At 40.3% G+C, this 15,512-nt stretch overlaps 1 long non-coding RNA gene across 1 annotated transcript; it reads right to left on the reverse strand.

Annotated features, from left to right (window-relative positions):
- Positions 1 to 1,509: 1,509 nt before the first annotated feature.
- On the reverse strand, positions 1,510 to 15,023 carry LOC125486332. The gene is made up of 3 exons (XR_007265016.1): positions 14,900 to 15,023; positions 12,922 to 13,000; positions 1,510 to 1,948 (listed from the first exon to the last, which is right to left on the reverse strand). It is a non-coding gene; the product is annotated as an uncharacterized LOC125486332 (long non-coding RNA).
- Between the last annotated feature and the right edge of the window lie 489 nt (positions 15,024 to 15,512).

A 15,512-nucleotide genomic window follows, 5' to 3' on the forward strand; every position in this document is an offset into this window, starting at 1 on the left:
GTTGCTTTCTGTCTGTCACATGTCATTTGCTCAGAAAAAATAACATTCTTTCCACATACTTGACCCAGTCCTTGATGCAGGGGTCAAACGACTCAAACTTGCCAATCAAAGGCATGATTTAAGAAATGCTTACCCCAACTCAAAGATGACTATTATGATTGAGTTTCCTCAGGATCGTGTTTTACTCCGGTCGCCACTGAAATAACTCACAGAGGCTGGTGTCAGGCACCAAGTCACCCTTTACTTACACATGAACCATCCTTGACTTTAGTACTATCTCATTCAGAGTCAGCTATCAAAGCGTCAGAATCTCTGACACTCCCTGTTTTATACGTCAGCCAGGGCTCCCTGATCAGACCAGATTAACAGCCCAAATCAGGGAGCTCATATTCTATGACATCTATTTGGCAACCACAGCTCAAATTTACTGCTTCTTAATAATGTTCACAAATCAATGCCAACAACTGTAGCTACAGTTAAGGAATATTGTGACCCGAAGCCTCCTCTAATTCTGAGACCTTATCATTTTTACTTGGCAATTCGAGAACCAGGGGAATATGTATCAGGATTTTTGACTAGGTTAAGATGACTGGCTGAAGACTGTGACTTTGGTTTAGCCCTTAATGACTGTTTGATATGTGGAATTAATGATATAACTATGCAAAAATGGCTACATGCTGAAGCCCAACTGGACTTCAAACAGGCACTACAACTGGCTTTGAGGGGAGGCAATGGCCTAGTGGTATTATTGGCGGACTGTTAATCCAGAGACCAAGATAACGTTTTGGAATTAAGAATCTAGTGATAACCATGACTCTGTAGTTAATTGTTGGAAAAATTCATCTGGTTCACCCATGTCCTTACCTGGTCTGGCTTACATGTGACTCCAGACCCACAGCAATGTGGTTGACTCTCAACTGCCCTCTGGACAACGGGGATGAGCAATAAATGCTGCCTAAAAGTGATGCCCTCATCCCGTGAATGAATAAAGGAAAAAAAAATTATAGATTATTTTGGAGGAAATGTTGTGTTTCATATGGATATGCCATGTTTATCTAAATATGTCAATTCCTTAAGATTGAAAAATATAATTTTAGCCATCTTAAAATATTGAATGAAAAACATCTCTTTCCCATCACAAAACATTGCCGAACAAACAGGAAAGCAACTTCTGCAACAGGTCAATAGCTTTCAAAAGGGGGAGGGGGAAGATAATTTGCTTGTTGACTAAACGGTGAAGTTATATCTCAATTTAATGTGAAGGTATTTCTCCTGTAAACGCAATAGTTGAGTTCTTGTGTGACCTTGGGCTGTAGAAAATCATCATAGAAAATTGCATTATAGGGAAATCGTTGTACTGTACAGCAGAAAGTTCGCATTATCCAAACAGCATCCATTATTCATCAAACACGTTACAGCCAATTCGTGTTGACGAAACATGTGTTATAGCAGAAATACTTGTACTGAAAAATTAAGCATATTAAAACCATTCAACTACAGTTTGGGGTTTCTGCTGGTCTTGATTATTGAATCTTACAAAACATAAAAGTGAGCTATGTGGATCTTGCAGCTGCTCCTGGGATTGCAGGCTTAGTTAAAGTTTCATTCTAGTTCTTTTTTACAGTTTTACAGTAACTATAGTCATTATAATTTACTAATCAGTTTTTAAAATTTTGTTTATTAACATTAAAAAAGACAAAAACCAAACAAAAAATTTTTTTCAAACTGACTTTTTTTGGAACGGTATTTTTTAAGGGTCTACAGTGGACAGCTGAGCTTTTTTATTATTAATTCAGAAAGTAAAAAAGTCTATATGCGTTTTAGAGTTCTTTGTTAACATTGCAAAGGTCTTTGTTTTGAAAAAAAATCAAACAGTTTTTTAAAAAATAAGTTGTGCATTCGTTCTGGAGAGTCCTACACGTGGTCAGCTCCGGTGAAGTTTCTTTTTCTGCAAGGAATTTATTGAAGAGGAATAGTTTTTATTCAGTTAATCAGCTAAGTAGTTAATTTTAATTTAATTTTTATATGTTTGACATACATTTTTAAAATTTTTTTCCATTTTAACATTATTTTCTGTAGGTAATCATGTATTTAAATATAAGCTGTTATTGAAACTTTTTTTTAGGTTTCATGTTATTAAGGCCATATACAAGGTACAGAGTGAGGTGGCTAATAGATTTAGAAAAGTTATTACCCAGCAGGATCAGTCAGATAGATGGGTGACTGTCAGGAAGGGTGAGAAGGTAATTCAAAAGTCTCTGGTGGCTATTTCTCTATCAAGTAGATATTCAGTTTTTGGAACAGTTGAACAGGATAGTCTCTCTAAGGAAAATGGAAGGGCCAGTCAGTTATTGGATACTTGGAACGATTCTTATGTTAGGCAGCGTTTGACAAGAGTTAATAAAGTGATTGGTATAAGGGGCTCTCCTGTCAGGGGCACAGACAAGTGTTTCTGTGGCAGTGAATGCAAATTTTGGATGGTTTGTTGCTTTCTTGGTGCTAAGATTAAGCATGTTTCTAAACCTTTCAAGCATATTTTTAAAGGTGAGATTGAGAAGCCAGAAATTATTGTACACATTGGTAGGAATGACATTTTTAGGGCAAAGATTATAGGATTACAGTGCGAATTTAAGAGGTTAGGTACAAGATTAAGAAATAAAATCTTTAAAGTAGTAATTTCTGGTTTACTCCCAGTGCCAAACTCAAATGAGGGAAGGAACAAAAGGTTAAAAGAAATAAATCAATGGCTGAAGAGCTGGTGTATTGTTCAAGAATTCAGGCTTTTGGACAATTGGAATGTCTTTTGGGATAGAAAACACCTGTCCAAAAACAATGGGTTTAACCTAAATTGGAAAGGGAACACTATCTTAGCAAGGAGATTTGCTCATTCTATTAAGGGAGATTTTATACTGATAGAGAAGGTGAGTGGAGGAATTCTGAGTACCATTGTAAAAGGAAGGATTGTTGGGGTAAGTTCTGAATGTGAGGAGAGCACATCGGTTGGAAAAGAAAGACAAGAGAGAGTCAGAGTACGTAGTAACTCTGAAGAACTAAACTGCATTTATTTCAATGCAAGGGGTCTTATAGGTAAAGCTGATGAACTTGGTACGTTTAAGAACATGGGACTGGGACTTCATAGCTATTACAGAAACTTGGCTGAGAGATGGACAAGACTGGCTGCTCAATGTTCCCGGTTTTAGATGCTATAGGAAGGATAGAAAAGGAGGCAAGAAAGAAGGGGAGGGTGGCATTTTTGATTAAGGAAAACATTACTGCTGTAACTAGGGAAGGTATTTCTGAAAAATCGTCCAGCGAAAGTATATGGGTAGAAATTACAAATAAGAAAGGAAAGATTACTTTGATGCGATTGTACTAAAGGCCCCCAGTAGTGAGACAGAAATTGAGAAACAAATATGTAGGCAGATCTCAGATATATGTAAGCGTAGTAAGGTTGCAATAATGTAATAATTTTAATTATCCAAACATTGACTGGGACTAGCATAATGTGAAGGGTTTGGATGGTGCAGATTTTGTCAAATGTGCTCAAGAAAATTTTAGCAATATGTGGATGCTCCTACTAGAAAAGAAGCAAAACTAGACCTTCTTTTGGGCAATAAGTCAGGGCAGGTGACTGAAGTAAAAGTGAGGGAACACTTTGGGTCTAGCCATCATAATTTTATTAGTTTCAAAGTGGTTATGGAAAAGGATAAGAGTTAAAGATTTTAATTGGAGCAAGGCAAATTTTAGGTATCAGACAAGAACTTTCAAAAGTTGATTGGAGTAGACTGTTCACAGGTAAAAGGATGTCTGACAAGTGGGAGGCGTTCAAGAGTGTGATGATGATATTTTGAGGCATTTTGTTCCTGTTCGAGTAAAGGGTAAGGCGAGTAAGATTAAGGAACAATGGACGAATAAAGATATTGAGCTTCTAGTCAAGAATAAAAGAGAATCTTCTTTTAGATAAAGACAACTTGGTTTAATTGAATCTCTTAATCAATATAAAGAGTGTTGGGGCATTTTTAGGAGAGAAATCAGGAAGGCTAAGAGGGGATATGAGATAGCGTTGGCAGATAAGGTTAAGGATAATCCAAAGCAATTCTACCAATTCGTTAAGAGCAAGAGAGTAACTAGAGACGCGGTTGGGCCTCTTAAAGATCGAGGAGGTCATCTTCCTGTTGAACCCCAGGAGATGGGAGAGATACTAAATGATTTTTTCGCGTCAGTTTTTACTATGGAGAAAGAAATGGAGTCGAGAGAATGAAGAGAAACAAACGTTGTTGTTTTAAAAACAGTTCACATTACAGAAGAGAAGTTCAGGAGGTCTGAGAGATTTTAAGGATGGATAAATCCTTGTGGGAAGTAAGGGAGGAAATTATGAGACCCTCTGCAGAAATATTTACATCATCTATAACTATGGGTGAGGTGCCCGATGACTGGAAGTTGCTAATGTTGTACCTTTGTTTAAGCGAGGTTATAAGGAAAATCCAGGGAACTATAGACCCATGAGTCAGATTTGAGTTGTGGGTAAATTGTTTGAGGTGATTATAAAAGATAGGATTTATGGATATTTAGAGAGGCAAAAATTGATTAGGGATAGACAGTATAGTTTTGTGCAAAATCATGTCTCACAAACTTGATTGAGTTTTTGAGGAAGTTACCAAAAAGGTTGATGATAGCAGAGCAGTAGACATTGTTTATTTGGATTTTAATAAAGCCTTTGGCAAGGTTCCACATGGTAGATTAATTAAAGTTAGGTCACATGGGATTCAGGGTGAGCTTGCCAATTGGATACACAATTAATTTAATGGCAGGAGACAGAGAGTAATGGTGGAGGGTTGCTTTTCGGACTGGAGGCCTGTGACCAGCAGTGATCCACAGGGATCGGCTCTGGGTCCTCTTTTCTTTGTCATTTATATAAATGGTTTGGATGAGAATATAGAAGGCATAATGAGTAAGTTTGTGGATGACACCAAAATTGGTGGTATTGTAGACAGTGAAGAAGGTTTTCTGAGATTACAAAGGGATCTTGATCAAATGGGTCAATGGGCTGAAAATTGGCAGATGGAGTTCATTCTGGATAAATGCGAGGTATTGCATTTTGGTCCAACAAACAAGAGTAGGGCTTATACAATTAATGGTAGGGCCTTGGGTAGTGTCATATAACAGAGGGCCCTCGGGGTACAGGCACATCATTCTTTGAAGTTTGCGTCACATATAGACAGGATGATTAAAAAAAGGCATTTGGCATGCTTGCCTTCATTGAGTATAGGAGTTGGGATGTTATGTTGAGGTTGTACAGGACATTGGTGAGGCCTCTTCTGGAATCCTGCTTCTAGTTCTGGTCGCCAGTTATAGGAAAGATATTATCAAGCTGGAGAGTGTTCAGAAGTGATTTACCAGGATGTTGCCAGGTATAGAAGGTTTGCATTATAAGGAAAGGCTGGATAGGCTGGGACTTTTTCAGTGAAGCGTAGGAAGTTGAGAGGTGACCTGATAGAAGTTTATAAAATAATTAGAAGTACAAATAGAGTTGACGGTAGTTGTCTTTTCCCTAAGCTGGGGAATTTCAAGACAAGCGGGCACATTTTTAAGGCGAGAGGAGAGAGATTTAAAAAAGACATAAGAGACAAATTTGTTACACAGATGGTAGTTCACTTGTGGAATGAACTTCTTGATGAAGAGGTGGATGAGGGTACATTTGGATGGCTATATGAAGAGGAAAGGTTTGGAAGGATATGGGCCAGGAGCAGGCAGGTAGGATGAGTTTAGTTTGGGATTATGTCTAGCATGGGTTGGTTGGACCGAAGGGTCTGTTGCTGGGCTGTATGACTCTGACTCTGTAAAAACTGTGTTAATTGGCATTCTTCATGCTTTGATACATGGCTAAATCAGAGAGGACCACAAATTCTATTTGATTGGACCACATAACATTTCTCTAAATCCAGTCATCCTTCCTCCATTCTTGCTGATGTCAGGTACCAGATTAGCTCCAGTGGCAAGGAAACCTCGACGATTGGGGGTTTCCCTATGTTGTAGTCATTGATATCACATGAGTATCTTCTGTCTGGATCTCCACTGAGGATTTGTTTTGGATTGTGTTTTGTCTGGTTCCTCTCCTCAGACCTTACCATCGTGGATTTCCTTGCCATTAGAACTGGACAAGTAGACCGGGTAGTTAAGAAGGCATTTAGCATGCTTCCCTTCATTGTTCACACCTTTGAGTACTGGCATTGGGACGTCATATCATAAACTCCACTGGACTCACCACATAAACACAGTGGCTACAGAAGCAAGTCAGAGGGGCTAGGAATACCGTGGTGAGTAACTCATCTCCGGACTCCCCAAAGCCTGTCCATCATCTAGAAGGCATAAGTCAGGAGTGTGATGGAATACTCCCCGCTTGCCTGGGTGAATGCAGCTCCAACAACACTCAAGAAGCTCGACATCATCCAGGACAAAGCAGCCTGCTTGATTGGCACCACACTCACAAGCATCCCCTCTCTCCACCACCGACGCTCAGTCACAGCAGTGTGTACTATCTAAAAGATGAACTGTAGAAATTCACCAAAGATCCTCAGACAACACCTTCCAAACCCATGGCCACTTCCATCTAGAAGGACAACAGCAGCAGATATATGCGAACACCATCGAGTTCCCCTCCAAGCCACTCACCATCCTCATTCAGAAATATATCGCCATTCTTTCACGGTCGCTGGGTCAAAATCCTGGAATTCCCTTGCTAATGACATTGTGGATCAACCCACAGCAGGTGGACTGCAGCGGTTCAAGAAGGCCTCTCACCACCACCTCCTCAATGGCAACTAGGGACAGGTAATAAATGCTGGGCAGATAGCAATGCCCACATCCCACAAATGAATTAAGAAAAAATGTTGAGGTTATACAGGACATTGGTGAGGCCTCTTCTGGAGTACTGTGTGCAATTCTGGTTGCCCTGCTATAGGAAGGATCCTGTTAAACTGGAGAGGGTTCAGAAAAGATTTACCAGGATGTTGCCAGGAATTATGGGTCTGAGTTATAAAAATAGGCTGGATAGTCTTGAAGTTTTTCACTGGAGCATAGGAGGTTAAGGAATAATCTCAGAGATTTATAAAATCATGAGGGGCATAGACAAGGTGAAAGCAAGGGTCTTTTCCCTTTGACGGGGGAGTTCAAAACTAGGGGGCATATTTTTAAGGTGAGAGGAGAAAGTTTTAAAAAGGACATGGGGGCAACTTTTTTTTTTATACACAGCGTGGTTAGTGTGTGGACTGAACTGCTAGAGGAAGTGGTGGATGCAGGTACAGTTACAACGTTTAAAAGACATTTGGATAAGTTCATCAATAGGAAAGGCTTGAAGGGATATGAGTGAAACGCACATAGAACATAGTCCACAATGTTGTGCCGAACATCGCACCAAATTAAACTAATCCCTTTTGCCTGCCCTTGGTCCATAAACCGCCGTTCCTTGCATATTCATCTGCTTATCCAAAAGCCCCTTAAATGCCCCTATTGTACCTACCTCCACCACCAGCCCTGGCAGCGCATTCCACACTCCTACCACTCTGTAAAATTCTTGCCCCCCATAGGTGGGAAAGTTGGATTGAAGGGTCTGTTTTCATGCTGTATGACTGTATGACGTACCTCTGCGGAGGACCCGCTGTCTGCTGATGCGAAACAGCATTTCCACGTTAAAAAGTGTCCACCCAAAGGGATGCAACACACATGCACATCCCTGAAGCATTTGGTGAGAAGTGATGGGGTCAGGATTGAGGGCTCTGGAAGTTCCTGGCATTGGAACATACATAGGCGTTCGTGTTTGACTCAGGCGTTTTGTTCTTGGAACAGGAACAAGACAGCAACTCAGCAGCTTTCTTGACGACTGAGCAGCCCTTTTCAGGATCCACTTTGCTCACCCCACATGGGGAATGGGCTAGAAAAGATGCCCTAAAAATGTGCCCTGTTCTGTCTCCAATTTGGTTGGAAAACCACATTCAGCGGGCTCCTCTACCTGCAGTCTGAAAACCGAAATCAAACTCAATCTCGGAACCTGGAATATACAAACCCTCACAGATTACGAGCAAAGCAATTGTCCGGAGAGAAGAGTTGCCTGAACTCAGGCACTTCAATGTTGATATCTGAAGGAGATTCGCAGAACACAAAGGGCTGCTGAGGGAAGAAGGTTGTGGTTATACCTTCTTCTGGAAAGGAAAGCGTTAAGATCAGCCCAACATGTATGGAATTAGATTCGCCATCAAGAATGGATTTATCAACCAACTCTTGGAGCTCCCTGTTAGTATCAATTATCGCTTCACGACTCTCCTTCTCCAACTCACCAAAACCCAGCAGGCAACGGTCATGTGTGCGTGTGGTCTAATACTTGATACCATACATGAGTCCAAAGAAGGCTTTGCTACAGCACTGGAGGCTGAGGGATGACCTGACAGAAGTATATAAAATTAGGAGAGGAATGGATAGGGTGGATAGTCGGGAGTCTTTTTACCAGGATGGAAATGTCAAATACTAGCAGGCATAGATTTAAGGTGAGAGGGAAACAGTTTAAAAGGAGATGTGCAATATGATGGAGATGTGCCAAAAAAAGCTTATTGAGCTGTGGAATGCACGCAGTGAAGAAGAGAAAAAGCCATTCATTTGCAAAGTTTATAAACTGAGGGAGAAATATGATAAGCATGTTGCTGATTATTGCGTCAAAGGCAAGGTGAATACTGCAAAAAAGCCCCCTGCCAAGAAGGAGGCATATTGTAACGAAGATAATGATCAAATTATACATTTGCCTTAGCTTAATAACTTGTTATGAACCCGAAAGCATTTAAACCCTGTTACAAGTGTTCCAGACTTTTAATTTTGTAAGTTAGTGTGCATATAAAGGGAAAGAGTAGCTTGAGTTTTAAACTGTTCTGGCCTTTTTGTAATATTCATACTACATCAAGCATTTTAAGCTTTCCATGCTTGTAGATAATGTCACTTGGCCATGTACAACCATGTACCAGAATGGTCGTGCAAGATGGTTTTGACTTCATTCAGAACGAGTCAGGTACAGTTTATAGGAGCAGAGTAGCAAGATGGCAAATTGATTAATTTATATATGTTGGATTGAAAAGGAAGTGAACATCATTCAACACTGACTTTCTATGCCTATATACATCATGCTACTGCGCTTCAAGAAATAAAGAACAAAGAACAGTACAGCACAGGAACACGTCCTTCGGCACACAAAGCCTGCACTAACACATGCCTTTCTAAACTAAAAATCTTTTGCCTCCACATGGTCTGTATCCCTCTATTCCCTGACTATTCATGTATCTGTCAAGATGCTTCTTAAACATTGCTATTGTATCTGCTTCTACCACCTCCTGTGGCAGCGCTTTCTAACCACTTACGACCCTCTGTTAAAACAACTTGACTCTCACATCTCCTTTAAACTTACCCCCTTTTACCTTAAACTTATGTCCCCTCATAATTGACATTTCTAGCTTGGGAAAAAGATTCCAACTATCCATTCAATCCACGCCTCTCATAATTTTGTAAACCCCTATCAGGTCACCTCTCAGCCTATGACATTTAAATGAAAACAAACTGGCTTTTTTCAATCTCTCCTCATAGCTGATACCCCCAAACTCAGCAACATCCTGGTAAACGTTTTCTGTACCCTCTCCAAAGCCTCCACATCCTTCTCGTAGCACGTAGAACCGTATGCTATATTCCAAATGTGGCCTTACTCAAGTATTTTACGGCTGCACATGACTTGCCAATTTTTATGCTCTATACCTTGACCAATGAAGGCAAGCATGCTACATGCCTTCTTGACTACCTTATCCATTTGCGTTGCCACTTTGAGGGAACTGTGGACCTGTAAGCCTAAATCCCTCTGTATATTAATGCTACAAAGGGATCTGCCATTTACCGTATACTTCCCTCCTGCATTAGACATTCCAAAATGCATCACCTCACATTTTGTCCAGATTAAATTCCATCTGCCATTTCTCTGTCCGAGTCTCTAGCCTATCTATATTCTGCTGTATCCTCTGGCAATCTTCCTCACTATCCACAGCTCCCCCATCTTTGTGTCGTCCACAAATTTACTAATCAGAATGCCTACATTCTCTTCCAAATCATTTGTATAGATTACAAACAACAGGGGTCCCAGCACTGGAATACCATTGGTCATAGATCTCCAGGCAGGAAAACATCCTCCTGAAGAAGGGTCAAGACCCAAAACATCAGCTTTCCTGCTCCTCAGATGCTGCTTGGCCTGCTGTGTTCATCCAGCTCTACACCTTGTTATTCTCTATCCTTCTACCACTACTCTGTCTTCGATGACCAAGCCAGTTGAGGATCCATCTTACCAGCTCACCAGCCTGTAATTTCCTGGATTACCCCTGTTGCTCTTCTTAAACAAAGGAACGACATTGGTTATTCTGCGGTCCTCTGGGACCACGTCTGTAACTAAAGAGGATACAAAAATTTCATACCACGCCCCAGCAACCTCCTTCCTTGCCTCTCTCAGTTTTTTGGATAGATCCCATCAGGTCCTGGGAACTTGTCTACCTTAATGCTTTTCAAAACACCCAACACCTTCTAAATTTTTATATTAACATGTTCTAAAATATCAATATACCACTCCCTAGACTCAGAATCCACCATGTCCTTCTCCACTTTGAATGCCAATGCAAGGACCTCACCCGCATCTTCGAGATCCATGCATAAATTCCCTTTTTTGTCCTTGAGTGGATCTACATTTTCCCTATCTACCATCTTGCTCTCTACAGAAGTATAAAAAGCCTGGGAATTTTCTTTAATCTTATTTGCTAAGATCGTTGCTCCTTGTTCAAGTTCTTTCCTGCTTTCTATTTATTCCTCAAGGCCTCTGTCTGTCCTCAATTTCCTAAGCTTTACCTATGCTTCCTTTTTCTTTCTAAACTCACAATTTCTCGTCATCTAAGGTTGCCAAATCTTGCCATCCTTATCCTTCACTTTCACAGGAGCATGCTGGTCCTGAATCAATTAATCTTTAAAAGATTTCCTGAAATTGTTGCGCCCTTTCTACATTCCTCAGTTCCTGCCTAATATTGTTGTAGTTAGCTTTCCCCCAATTTAGTACTTCTATGAGGTCAGACCTCAGTCTTCTCTTTTCAAGTGAAAAGACACCAAGTCTTTCCTTGGACATTTACAGAACAGGGGTTATTCAGCCCATTGTGTCTGCACCAGTCAAAGACTGGATGGAACGAATAACGTTTTCCAGTTCTTGGCCCATAGTCACGGAGGACATGGCAATGTAAATCACAGGGGATCACCAAGTTATCAAAATTCGATGCACAAATGCTCATACTTACGAACGCAATCCCATACGGGGTGTATTAGTATTAATTTTAAAGATCCAACATTTGGACGTTTCCTTGTACATATGAAAGGCTGTTTTATATTGTCATGCTTTACTTACTCACTTGTGTAAAAATTGACTTGTGAATGGATTCAAGAATGGAGCCCATTCACAACCTGGTGACTGCCTGTAATAGCTAAATACTGTTTAAATGCTACAAGAGTTTCTGACTCAGATAATGAGTTCCAGACTCCCACCACCCTCTTGGAGAAAAAAAAACTCAACTGTCCTGTTAGCTTTTTACCTCTTGTGTTAATTCTATACCCACTGGTTATTGACTCCTCAACTAAAGGAAAAAAAATGCCTTCCTATCCACTCTATCTATGCCCTTCACAATCTTATACATTTCCATCAGGTCCCCTTCTCACCTTTTGCTGCCTCAAAGAAAACAATCCCAGCCTATCCAGTCTTTCTGTACAGCTCAGACCCTCCAGCCCAAAAAACATCCAGGTAAATTTCCACTGCACCCTCTTCGTACAGTTATATCCTTCCAATAATATGGCGACCAGACCTGCCCTCACTATTCTAATCGTGGCTTCAACAGCATTTTATACAGTTCTAGCATAACTTCCTTGGTCTTTTATTCTACGCCTCTAATAAAGGCAAGTTATCCCATATGCCTTCTTAACTACCTTATCTACCCTACCTTGCCCTACTACCTTAAGGGATCTGAGGATATGCACCAAGATTCCTCTGATCTTCACTATTTTTCGGAGTCCAACCAATCATAATATAATCCCTTGCCTTGAAATCCCTCTCCAAGTGCATTAGCTTTACAAGGTTGAAATCCAACCTACATTGCCCCGCCAATTAACTGGTCCTTTGAAAACTCCATGCAGTTATGCCACTATTTCCCACCATACCAACTTCTGCACTATATATGAAATTCTTGATCATATCCCTACATTTAAGTCCAAATTATAACTTACATTACAAACAGCAAGAGTTCCGACAATAAGCCATGCAGAACGCCCGTGTAAACAGGTTTTCTGCTATAATTTCCGTAAATATTTCTGCACATTCCCTAGTGTCTTTTTTAAGTGACATGGCAAGCAGTACTGTACAGATTTATACATAGTCTTTCCACAACTTGTTATTCATGTATAGTTGTAACAGCAGAAGAAAGGAACACAATGGCCTAGTGGTGCTATCACTCGACTGTTAATCCAGAGAGCCAGGTAATTTTCTAGGTATACTGGTTTGACTCCCACCATGGCAGTTATGGAATTGGATCCAATAGAAGTCTGGAATTAGGAGTCTGGAATTAGGAGTCTAATGATGATCATGAAATGACTCAATTGTTCAAAAAAATCTCATCTGGTTCACTGCCATCCTTAGCTGGTCTGGCCTACATGTGGTACAGACCTACTGCAACAGGAATGGGAAATAAATGATGACCACGTGCACAAAATAAAACAAAAGAAAAAATGGGGACACTATCCCTGTTTTAGGGTACCACTTTACAGTTACAATTCCTGTCAATGTAGAGTCAGATTAAATGTACACATGCTTTGACAGCCTACCATGTTGCTATTTGGGGCGTTTCCCCTGGCTCCAAGACAGTCAGCAATTCCATAGCCTTTCGACAAATCTGGAATAAAACTGTCAGACATTGAAGATTTAAACTTTTATGTTATGTTAATGTATAAAAATTACTTGCATTTATTAAATTATAGTAACATGAAATCAAACCATAGCACAGCATATTATAGTCTCAATGTGACCATAAGGTAATTTATTACTTTTACAAAATCTGAAGTCACATGGCACCAGGTTATAGTCCAACAAATTTATTTAAAATCATAAACTTTTGGAGCATTGCTCCTTCGCCAGATGAAGATTTCATCAGCCTTCACCTGATGAAGGAGCAGCACTCTGAAGGCTTGTGATTTTAAACAAACCTGTTGGCCTATACCTGGTGTCGTGTGACTTCAGATTTTGTCCACCCAGACCAACACCAGCATCTCCACATCTTTACAAAATCTGACATTGGCATTACGACTTAGATTGATGCATGTAAATGTCGTAAACTACCTGTCAACAGCTGTCTGCAATTTTGAATCTGTTTTCTCATTCATTCAAGCTTTCCTACCAATTCTTGGGATGGAGATGAAAAATCAAAAATGCTAAAAGTCTCAGTCTGATATCCCTAGACTATACATATTAGCAGTTGAGGGATAACAGCTGTATTCTTCACTCCAGTTCCACAGAAGGCCATTCAAACTGTTGTGTTGTAGTCGATCTCAAAATTAGCAATTTATCTCATGACATTCTCTTGCATTCTCCCTGTAATCCTGCACATTCTTCTTTTAGATGTCTTTATTAAACCTGCCTTCACTGTACATTCCATGTGGTTACTCAATGGGGTCACTCAAAAACATTTTCCCCACATATCACCATTGCTTCTTTTGCCAATTTCTCAAAAACTGTGTCCTTTTGTTCTCCAACCTTCCACAAAAATGGCCACTGTTTTCCCCTTCTCTATTCTGTCCAGATCCCTCATGACTTTTGAAAGCATCTAACAAAGCTCCTCCCTGCCTTCCAGAAAAAAAACAATCATGACAGCACTAATCTATCTAAGCAATTGAAGTTCCTCATCCTGGAAATTATTCTCGTGAATCTTTTCCACATTCTCTAAAGTGCAATGCATAGAACTGGATGAAATGTAATTGCCAAAGCAATTTTTATACAAGTTTAACAAAATCTGCTTGTTCTTCCTTCCTAACAATAAAGCCTAAGAAACTGTACGCTTTAACAGCCACTCTTTCAATCTGTCCTACCTTCACTGATTTATGCACACTCACGTCTCTCTAGGCTGCGCATTCTTTAGAATTGTATTCTTTATTTCGTATTGTCTGGTTTTCTGCCCCTTATCTACCAATTCTATCACCATGTCCATGTCCTTTTGAAGGTCGACACTGTCTTCCTCAGAGATCACAATCAATGCTTCCAGGTTCTTATCATGCGCACAGATTGTGATTATGACCTGATTCGCCAAGTCAGTATCATAATTGAACATTCACTGCTACTCTTTTTTTTTGTCTCTTCGTCATCAGTTTGCACGCTGTCACGATCGATTTAATCTCGTGGGTATTTTTTTAAAAAAATGAAGAGCAAATTAAATATTGGATACTTGTGCCCCATTTTACAAGCTTTTACAGCAGCCTCTTTATGTTCTTCAAATTTAAATGGAGCATTGAGAATATTTGAACAAACGCCGATCTTCTCCAAACGGGGAAGTTTGATGGTTAATTTAGTGTCACTCCTGCTTCCGCGAAACAACAAACTAACACAACAAAGATGAAAAAAATCTCAGAAGTGTGGGGTCCCTGCAAAGGTATCAAATGCTAGCTGCATCAAAATGCGATTTGAAGGCCAACACTGAAAGAAGCCACTTTCCAGTTCCCTTTCCCTCCAAATTCCATTTACTGATTTTCCGCACCTCGATGACTAACCGTTACAGCATCTTGTACTCAAGTCTATGCCTCAAAAGCTTCGTACCTGCCGTTCCTCCCAAATTCTTTCTCGGGTGTTGCGAAAAGGAATCTGCAACCCTTGAACTTTCAACTTTACCACCGAGCTGGCCAATGGAGAGGGCGGTGCCTAAAGCCTGTGGGGTTAAACAAAGAGTTTCGGTGTGACCTAGGGAATGGGGTCAATCTTCAAAAAATACAAAGCGGTCATTAACGATCGAACGCGTTTCGGAGCAAGATGAAGGTTTGAAGCCGGTTTCTTTAGCCAGCGGCCGGCGCTTTAGATACCGGAAGCGCGTCATTGGCCTGGGGCCTGCTTAGTCCGTGTCCCAAAATGGCGCCTCTGGACCTGGATAAGTATGTGGAGATAGCTCGGCAGTGTAAATATCTCCCAGAAAATGACCTAAAGGTAATGTTTTACAGTTTCTGATTTTTTTTTCTGAACTTTATTTTGTATGTATTTTTTGTCTGTCTATTGCTAAGTCTATTTGACGCTTCAGTTGGCGATTATGTTTGAAGCGACGCAATGGGAACTGTCAAGACTACAGATTTAGGCTCTACCCTTATGTTTTTGGGGCCTTTCTTCTTGTGTCCTAAGTTCTATGGCACTTGTTTATTTTTGGGTTTTGACATAAATTTAA

The sequence above is a fragment of the Rhincodon typus genome, chromosome 28 (genome assembly GCF_021869965.1).
Source record: "Rhincodon typus isolate 14 chromosome 28, sRhiTyp1.1, whole genome shotgun sequence".
Classification (NCBI taxonomy): domain Eukaryota; kingdom Metazoa; phylum Chordata; class Chondrichthyes; order Orectolobiformes; family Rhincodontidae; genus Rhincodon; species Rhincodon typus.